The following is a 10,321-nucleotide window of genomic DNA, read 5'->3' as shown; positions in this document are numbered from 1 at the left end:
TCCATGAGAGTGTAAGTGACAAGATCTTTGTGTCAAAATAATGTTCTCAATCACAGTGCACTAGCAAAGATCATAAGTATATTCCAAATATCTTAACAGAAGTTTTTATCAAAGTAAACCACAAGAGATATTCAACAATAGTTTGTAAAAATAGTTATTTGATCTTTGTATTAAAATAATGATCTTAATCAAGGGTATAGCAAATATCTCAAAATATATATTTATCGAATATAAGCACAAGAGATATTTTGAGAATGATTTGTAAAATATTTAGCAATCAAAATCCAAAGTGAACTCCTTGAACTCAAAGGCTCAATAAAGTATTCCTAGGGAAGACTTATTAACAAAGTCTCCAAGGTAAACTTCAAGTTAACTCTCTAATAAAATAATCTCAATCAACAAGAATAAGAGAGAGCTTAAGTCTAATGAGAAGAACACTCAATCACACTTACAAAAAGTTTTGAGCAATAAAATCTGGTAAGAATGAGTGTTGGAGGCTAAAAAATGAGTATAATAGATTTTCGAATTTCAAAGGATTTTTCCTAATTAAGATTGCTAATTCGATGCTAATTATTTCAAATGAGGGGCTATACATAGAGTTCCACAAAAATATAACCGTTCAGGACACATATGGAATTATTATAAATATTTTAATACATTTTAATACAATTAACCTCGTTTAAATATTTTAACTATGGTAAAAATAATAGGGCAACCCGAGAGCACCAGTTGATCGAAGGGAGGTTCGTTTGATCGAGTTGTGCACAGTTCGGTCGATCGAGAATAAATTAAACAAGGAGTTCGGTTGACCGGACATGGTGCCCCAAGTACAATTTTTCTATTTAGCGTAGTTCAGTCGACTGGAAGCTTTTGAATTGAGTAGTTTGGTTGACCGGAGCATTGAGTTCTCACACGTGGGAACTCGATCGACCAGGGTGTTGGCTTACGTTTTGGGCTCGATCGACCGTATGGTCAAATGGTTGACTCTTAGGGAGTTCGGTCGATCGAGTGAGAATGAATTGTCATGTCTTGATCGACCGGGTGATATTGTACTTGTGCAGTATGGTTGACCGAACATGCATCTTAAGTGCATTTCGGTTTTATTTAATTATGCAATCACCCTATCCTTATAACCATGTATATACCTGTATGTGTGAGTGTCCTAGAGTCATTTTAGGCCTTTTTCATTTTGAACTTACCTATTATATCATGCAGGTGATGCATATAATTATTACAGCCCAAGAACCTATTTACTATTACAGACTCATAAAGAATAAATAATTTAAGCACAACATAAATAGGATCTTCAGTGTAACGACCTGCTATTTAACTGATTTATATATATATATATATATACTATGCAATTTATAATACTCTGATACCAAACTGAATTAAACACAACCATCAACCTAAGCAGCGAGAGGTAGAAATCAAATAAACATAACCATATGTAATTATATACAATACCAGAGTGCTAAAATGTTTCCCAAAATACCCTCAACTGGCTAGGGCTATACAAAAAGACTCCCAATAATACTCACTCTCCTGTCAGGGCAATACTGAGACCCCTTTATCTGTGAGCCTGGTCTGCTCACCTACTTGGATCACCTAAAAAATGTTAAAGTAATAGGATGAGCCAACGCTCAGTAAGACGAAATATGCTATTGCTAGTGTGTGGCAAATGAGTTACAATATTACGAAAATCTGTTTCTATATAATCATGTATAACTGGTTCTGTAAATATAGTACAAATAATAGAAACCACCACCATTTCCATGTTGCTTAACATATCTGTATTTTAGTTTACTGTTCAAAATACTTCTAATGTACATAAGTATAATCTTTGTCTCTGTTAATCTATATATACATAATAATAACCGAAAACTTCCCTGTGGCTAACCGTATGTCATGATTTAACCCCTCATGACAGGGTTGTGTGGCCCGTAGGCGGGATCTACCCTGGTTGGCCGACCAGGATAAACCACTTTACTCCCTCAGTCAGATCGGCCACTCCTCAACCCATATTTGATGGGGAGCCTATCCACGTCTGGGCACGATCGACCTACTACCACGTATTATCTGAATAGGTGGTTGCACTCTGAACTGAATGTCTGTAGCTACGGTACCGTACTCTGTTGTATGGTCCAACAGGGTCTGATACTATATAATATATTTTTATATATAACTATCTGATTTACCATGATTATGAAATAACTGTACTAACCATGACACTGAAATAAACTGTAACTGTGTCAACTGTATTTCTGAATTGAACTGTAATCTGTAAGTCATGGTACTAAAAACTGTATAATTATGGTCCTAAAACCTATATAATCATGGTATTCTGTAATTACTATAAAACATATCCACTGGCTTTATATTCTGTAAAACATACCCTAAAAATACTGTAAAACATGCTTTTGTACCATATTTATATTCTCAAGTCACATAGTAATTTAATACATAATATTCATAATTAATAAACTGTATAAAGTCCTGCTGTGAATAATAATCTGGTAAAAATATACATTTCATACTGAAAATCATTTTAGAACTACATAGCATAGCATATTTCCTTTACTTGATTTCTGCTAAAATCCCCCTACTGAGACGGGTCCTACACCCGCAGGGTTCTCCAGTCAACACCTTGAAAACCATATATCCCAGAATAAAACGTCACTATTTCTACATCTACAACATTTCCTACAATTGCTAGAAAGTCAAATTCAGAATAAAAGACCTTACCTTGGATTTGGGATGAATTCCAACTTTGTTCCACCGACGATCCGCTTCGGCAAACTTGCAGAGAACTTCGCCAGGAGCGTCGTGGTGGCCTCAGATCATCAATCTCATGACTAATGGGGTCGAAATCGAAGAGAGATGGAGGTGGAGCCATAGGAGAGAGAGAGAGAGAGAGAGAGAGAGAGAGAGAGAGAGAGAAGAGGGTTTCGGTGAAATTTATGCGTAAGAAAATGAGTGTAGCACTATTTATACTATGACCTAAGTCAATGAGCCACATCATCTCGTCAACGAGTCCTCTAGAAAGTTCATCGACGAGCCCGCACCCTCGTCAACGAATTTCAGACTTCCAAAAATCCTCTCTCGGCATCTTCTCGTCGACGAAACTTGCCCTTGTCAACAAGACCCTCTTGTACACTCGTCGACGAATCCCTTGTGTTTGTCGACGAGGCCGTGAGAAAATCCCCTGGGTTATTATATTCAAAATGCAGTGTCGTCGATGAACACGGAGCGCTTGTCGACGAAGTCGACTGCCTCTTTCTATTACTATTTCCATTTCTCTCCCTCTTTATTATTTAAATACCATTTTTCTTCGGGTCGTTACATTCAGGGCCTTCAACTTTTACTCCTTGTGCCATCATTTTGATCTGCCAATTGTATACCTACACATATCCTTAAACATCCATCAAATACAACAAGTATTTGTCATTATCAAAACCGGGTGTGACCTATAAGGTCAACATTCTCTCCCTTTTTGATGATGACAAATACATCATGCAAAAAATATGGGTATAGCCATAAATGGTTCTCCCTAACAATATGCATTAAATGCAACCTTATTTCAACCCAATTTTTTTGCCACTTCATCTCCCCCTTTTGGCAATAGTAAAAAAGGGCCATAAATATTACAGGTTTAGGCACTAGGTAAAAATCATTTTTATACACACTAAGTTTGGAATATTTTCGAAAAATTTCGGCAGCATGCCGTTTGAAAATAGGATATTCCAAAACAAATCCTGTATAAAATGACCTATGTTGAGTGTATAAGTCCTAACAATTTATCTACAACTACTCAACTCAAATGATTCCAGTATGATCAAAATATAATACATAAATGCAAGCATCATTAGACAGTAGATATGAGAATTATGCATCGCAAACATTAATCAATTTTCACAAAGTCTAAGCCAATGAAAGATATCAACAGTTAAATTAGTTGCTTAGACTTGTAAAATTATTTGAAAGCTCCCCCTTACAAATTGAATCCAGGCTTAGAAAACTGCTTAGACTAGATGGATAAATATTTCATTAACAATGCCAAGAAGTGTAAGCAATCAATTTTTTTTTTTAAGTCTTTTAAAATGAATATATTGGATTAAGATTTATTTATTTTACCATTCAATCAGTATAATCATCCCTATAGAACACGCATGCATAAGGAGATATACATTAAGACATGAAATAAAGCACATAACCGAGAACAATCCATATCAAAACATACGGGATATAATGATGATCAAGGTTCTTAGAAGAGCCTTATAAGTCAAACAATGATGCATATGAGTTTTTTATGGTCTTTCCCTAGGGATGGAGCTACGCTCCTTAAATACCTGATGATTATGTGAGGATGAAGTTTAATTTTCATTGAGTTTTCACTCATCCTTTCAAAAAGATTTTAACTTTTAATTTCATTATAATCATCATTGGACAAGGTTTTATGTTGGAAAAGTCTACCGAAATTTCAGCAGTATGTCGTCTGTAAATAGGACATTTTCCCATAAAACTTGTACCTGATAGATTCAAATAAGCAATTTATAATTCAGTTCAAGGCACACGAGAACCTATATCCACTACCAGCATGCAATTCTTATCAACTGCATCCACCATGCAGGAGACATTCTAAATTAAGCATGCAATCAGGTAGACAATGATTTATATGCCGTTTATCACAGAATATCCAACAAGAGAACATAAAGCTATCATCTAGGCATAAACATACATGAGTTACACACAAACATAATCATGGAAACATGCAATACCTAAGAAATAGACAACCACGACTTTCCCAAATCAATACATACTAACAGATATAAATAAAAGCAGATAACTCAAATATCCGCAGAGAAAATAGAGTATAGTATGTAAGAAAAGAGAAAAGAAAGAAAAGAAAAATAAAAGTTGTTTCATAAGTATAGACTAGAGAATATAAAGGATAATGAATCATAAAAACAATTTCTGATCTTGCAGAATGCTCCCTTTAAGCTAGATCTCTCCCCCATCTATACTGCCATCGATGCCATCACCCGCATCGAAGTCAAAGTCCATCGTTATCCTATATCTCTCATCCTGCATCTTCTTGATCCGGTTATTCAACTCGCTGAAGTTAACCGCAATGACCCTCTCCATCTCCGTGAACCGGATCGTAGAAGAGATCGAGAACTGTCTAAACTCATCATGAAGTGCACTGGATGACGACGCTAGATCTCAAAGATCTGACTGGAAGGATCCTTTGAATTGCCCGAAGGAGTCAGAAAGACTGGTGATGGCAGCCATCACATCAGTGTTCATCGGCTGCATGGGCTGTGGTGGTAACTCCTGTGGGGCCTCCTCCTGAGCTGCTGCACCCTCGCACCAAATGACAACCATATGTTGCCAACCAGCTCATATCCCATCAGTCTCAAGGTGACAATGGAGAATATATTTGTAAACCTCCTCCTTTTCAGCACAACCACATTGGAGCGGGTAACTCCTACTGCTTAAAATAACTTATTCAAAATCCCTCCATATGGCATAATGATCTTATGCCCTATCGTCTTGGCCATCATCCACTGTATCATCAAGTTGGGTAAATTTAACTTTTTGCAAGCGAATAGGCACCACATGACAAAGCAGTCTAGGAAAGAGACATGCACCCTAGATCTCGCCTTAGGCAGGATATTATATGTAATCAGGTGGTGCACAATCTTAGCCTCTAAGGTGAACTGCCTATACTGAGGTAGGTGATTCTAATTGGCGGCTAGTGGATTAAACATAGTTAGATTGGCAAAGGTGGCAATAGTAAAATCCTGTTCGTGTATCCAGGACGTTATCGAGTCATGGCATTCAAAATTGTCACGATCAATATCTAGAACATCAGATAAATATTCTGCATCAAATCAAAGGTCTGTCCTCACTACTCTGGAGAAATACCCATTTTCGTTGTTACCTAAGTTAGCGTAGAACAACCTAATATAGGTAGGGTAATGACCACTGGGCTGATAAGAGATAAAGGTCTTCCACCCCTGATAATGGAACATATTCATAATATTTCCGAAATGTTGTTCCATGAATTCAACATCTAGAATCTTACCCAAGATAGCTTCTTTTGGGTGAAACTCCCGCACATATCTAATTTTGTCTTGTTCTAACCAAAACCAGTTGTCCTCAGCGTGTGCCATATCATGGGCTTTGATACAATCATCTTCACGATCCATGAGTGTTGGAGGAGATGGGTTTGGTACTGGTCTAAGGATATGAGATGATACTTAGAGGGACAGTGGAGGAGCTCTAAAGTTTTTCTAGTGAAAACTAAGTTCTGAACATGAAGGATATATATAAGTACTGAGGTTCAGTCAATTAGGAACAAGTTTGGTAGACCGTCCTTTTAAATTCTTCACAAATCGGCAATGTTCGGTCAACCGGAGGAAACTTGTATTGAAATGGGTGGTCGACTGAGGTAGGTGCTCGATTTTTGGTTCGATTGACCTAGGGTAGACCGACGAGTTCAGTTGACCGTGTTCGAGAAGCTCAAAATGGGTTGGTAGACCGCACGGTCAAAGTCAATGCGACGGTCGACCAGGAGCTCCAATTCATTTAATGCCTGGTCGACCGAGCATGATCAATTTTTCAATTTTGACCCAATTTTGACCAAAAACTCCTCCTTAAGTTCAGATTGGATATGTTACATGTATTTCTACACTGACGTGATTCTTAAAGCTTCTTGGTGAGATGATATTATACAGTTAAAGCATATACCAAGATTTGATATTTTAAGCGAAGACTACTTCCTAGACTTATAATCATTACAACCCCTAAACCTAGAAACTAAGGAAAAATTAACTAGAAGATAATTTCAATTTGAATATGTTTTTCTTTAAGTCCTACAGGGTTTGCCTTCCTAACTATCCATTTCATTTCTTTTCCTAAGCCTCTGGCACTTCTGGATGGACAAGTGGATAGAGTGTGCCATTTAATTTTATGACAAAAGCAAGTTTTAAATTTTCGTGAAGAGACATGCTTACTAAACTTCTGTTTGCAAGATGAGGCATGAAAATTTGTATGAGATTTATTAAATGATTTTGAACCCTTTTTGAACATATTTTCTTTTTTAAGTCCTAAAGGTTTATTATCTCCCATTTCACCCTCATAACAAATTATTTTCAATATTTTCTTCATTTTTTTTTCCTCAAAGGTGGCATGATAATCTCTTAATTTCTCTAATTGTTTAGCCAACCTTCTATTTTCTTTTTTCAAAAATATTTTCTTTTTATGCATCCTAACAATGAACTTATGAGCACTAATGAATTCCTTATGCGATTTCTCATAAGATGCCATGCTTCCAAAACTAAATGCACATGATTCAACATTGTAAGATTTATCACCATAAGTATTACATGAATCATTGCATGCATTCATAGAAACATCAACAGAAACAATGTATGATTTCATAAGTTATATCACAATAAACATCACATGAATCATTTGCAGTATTATCACAAAGTTTGACAGATGATTTAACATACAATATATTGCAATGTTTTCCACGAGAATCATCACATGCATCATTAACAGAATTATTATGAAATTCAACAGATGATTCAGTATTTGACAAAACATAGCACTCAGCAACATAATCATCTACTGAGGCTGAGATAGGATTATATACCTCACTTTCTGTTAATGCAATTACCCTATCATTTACCACTCCCAGATCCTCTGAACATGACACCTCTGGAGTGATGGTCACCTTTTCCTAGGATTCTCCATATTTCATTTCGAGTCCATCCCAGATTTCCTGTGCACTATGACATGCCACGAACACAACGAAAATATTAGAATCTAAAGCAAGATATAACATGTCCATGGCATATGAATTTGCATGCATCAAATTAATATCATTTTCCACTAGCATACAAATTCCATTGACAATCACCTGTTATGCCCTCCAACTCATAGATTTTAAAAATACACTCATTCTAATTTTTCAGGTGGTGAAATCGACACCACAAAACAATGTAGGACTAGTAGGTGACTGTCCCTTTCCGAATGGGGATACACCAATGAGAGTCATTTCGATCTTTTAGCAAAAATATTTAAGTCAATGCCACGAGGCTCTAATACCAATTGTTAGCTTTGATGTTTTCTCAAGAGGGGAGGGTGAATTGGAATTTAAAACTTTTTCCTATGTTTGACCTAAATAGTAGTAGTACATTCACAACCTAGGGTCTGTCTATGTAGTTCCAAATTCACAGATAAATATAACATACAAAAATTAAACTCATGCGCAACATTCACAAATTATAACATACATGTGTAGGAATGTAAATTGTAGAAAGATAAACAGTGCACACAACATATGTTATCGGGGTTCGGCCAACTGTGCCTACGTCTCCGCCTCTAGCTCGCAAGCCCGATGATTCCACTAATGGCTCACTTAAACAGGTGGAGTGGCACCTGTTGATTTAGGTGTAATCCCAAGAGGTGGGGGGGGGGGATTAGGTATTTTAAAAATTCTTTGAAACTTATTCACCACTTAGTCCCTATGTCTAAATTTAACCAATTGCTTATCAAGTTCGTGTGAGATTATTCAACAAACATACATGCAATGTAAATAATGAAGTGCATTGCAGAAATTAAAAAGATAAGGGAAGAGAGAATGCAAACACAGTTTTTACGAGATTCAGCCAACCTGGCCAACCCGTCCTATGTCTTTGCCTTGAGCAACCCACTCAAGGATTCCACTATAATCTCTGCTCCTTAAATTGGGACGGAGCTTCCCTTACAATTCGCTGCTTACAAGAGGTACAACTTCCTCCTAATCCGTTACTTACAAGAGATACAACTCTCTCCTCAAACTCGGTTCACAACCCGAATCGTGAATACAATCAAATCTGTAAAACACTCAAAGTTGCTTCCAACAAAAGCTAGTGACTACAATTCAAATTCTTAATACATAATCATATGATAAAACTTGAAGCTTAGGATCTATGAAACGATACAATCGTTTAATGAATGATATATGCTTCAACAACCAATTCCCCTTTTTACCAAAACTCCCACAAGATGATATAATTGAAAACTTTGTAGAAAATTTGAGTTCTAGTTCACTTTGCGAAAATGCATGAATATCTAATGTGAACTTATTCAAAAAACTTTGTCTTGAATATTAGGTCATTCAAAATCAACAACTTTCTTTCAAATATTCAATCACACAATGATCTTTGTAATATGCCAATACATATATATATATATATATATATATATATATATATATATAAAATATGGTTTCCAAAAATCGCAAACTGAATATAATGTTATATATATATAATATGATTTCCAAAAATCGCAAACTGAATATAATGTTTTCCAGAAGATATCCCTCAATAAAATAAACAATTTCGAACACTAAGGATATTCAATCAAGTGTTTTAATATATCTAAAAAATAAATCCTTTAACTGAACACACACTTGAATCAAAACTGGTTAACTTATGGCAAAAACCTTTCTTGAGTAGTGATCTTATTTAAATAACCTACAAATAAATGCACTCAAGATCAATCACTTAGCTTATGTTCAATAACTGATTTAGTTGACTAACCGCTGAGTTCGGTCGTATGAAGTTCCTAAATCCTGAATTTTTTCTTTTAACTTTGAAAAACTGCTTTTCTCTCTTTCTTAGCTCTTTTATAAAAATATTTTCTGGGGTTTTAAAAATATTTCTAAGTCCATGAATGTCCCCTAATGATATACATGAAATGCATGAGTCCTAAGCTCATTCTCATTTATGATTTGAGCCTCAAATTAAATCATATGAAAATGTAAATACATGAATTCTAAGTACCCATTCCCATGAAGCTCTTGAACTTGTCACTTGCATCTTCATTCTTGTACTCTTTGAGTTCCATGGATCGTGCCAAGATATGTATGCTTTATTCTTTATGACTTTCATGACTTGTTATCCTTCCGTGCATGCTTAATATAGTTCCTGTTCACAATCTCAATGCACAGTTCAAATACCTAGTAATTTGTCATTGTCAAAACAGGATTGGACTCATAGAGTCAACAACACCAATTACAACCAGGTCAATTCAAGGGGCTAACCTCAATCAATACGCCTTACTAGGATGGCACACCTAACTTTCCTCACCAGGCCTAAGTCAGTCTGGGACTATTCAACATGGCTAGTCTTCCTCTTTAGGCCCATGCCTGGAATACAATAAATTTGAAATACAATTTTGCATAGAAGGGAATGCTTCTTACATAAGCTGATATGTACCAATATAAACTATAACATATACTACCAAATAATAAGATATGATAAGC

This window comes from Malania oleifera, chromosome 6, assembly GCF_029873635.1.
Source record: "Malania oleifera isolate guangnan ecotype guangnan chromosome 6, ASM2987363v1, whole genome shotgun sequence".
Lineage (NCBI taxonomy): Eukaryota > Viridiplantae > Streptophyta > Magnoliopsida > Santalales > Ximeniaceae > Malania > Malania oleifera.
This window is presented reverse-complemented; position numbering follows the sequence as displayed.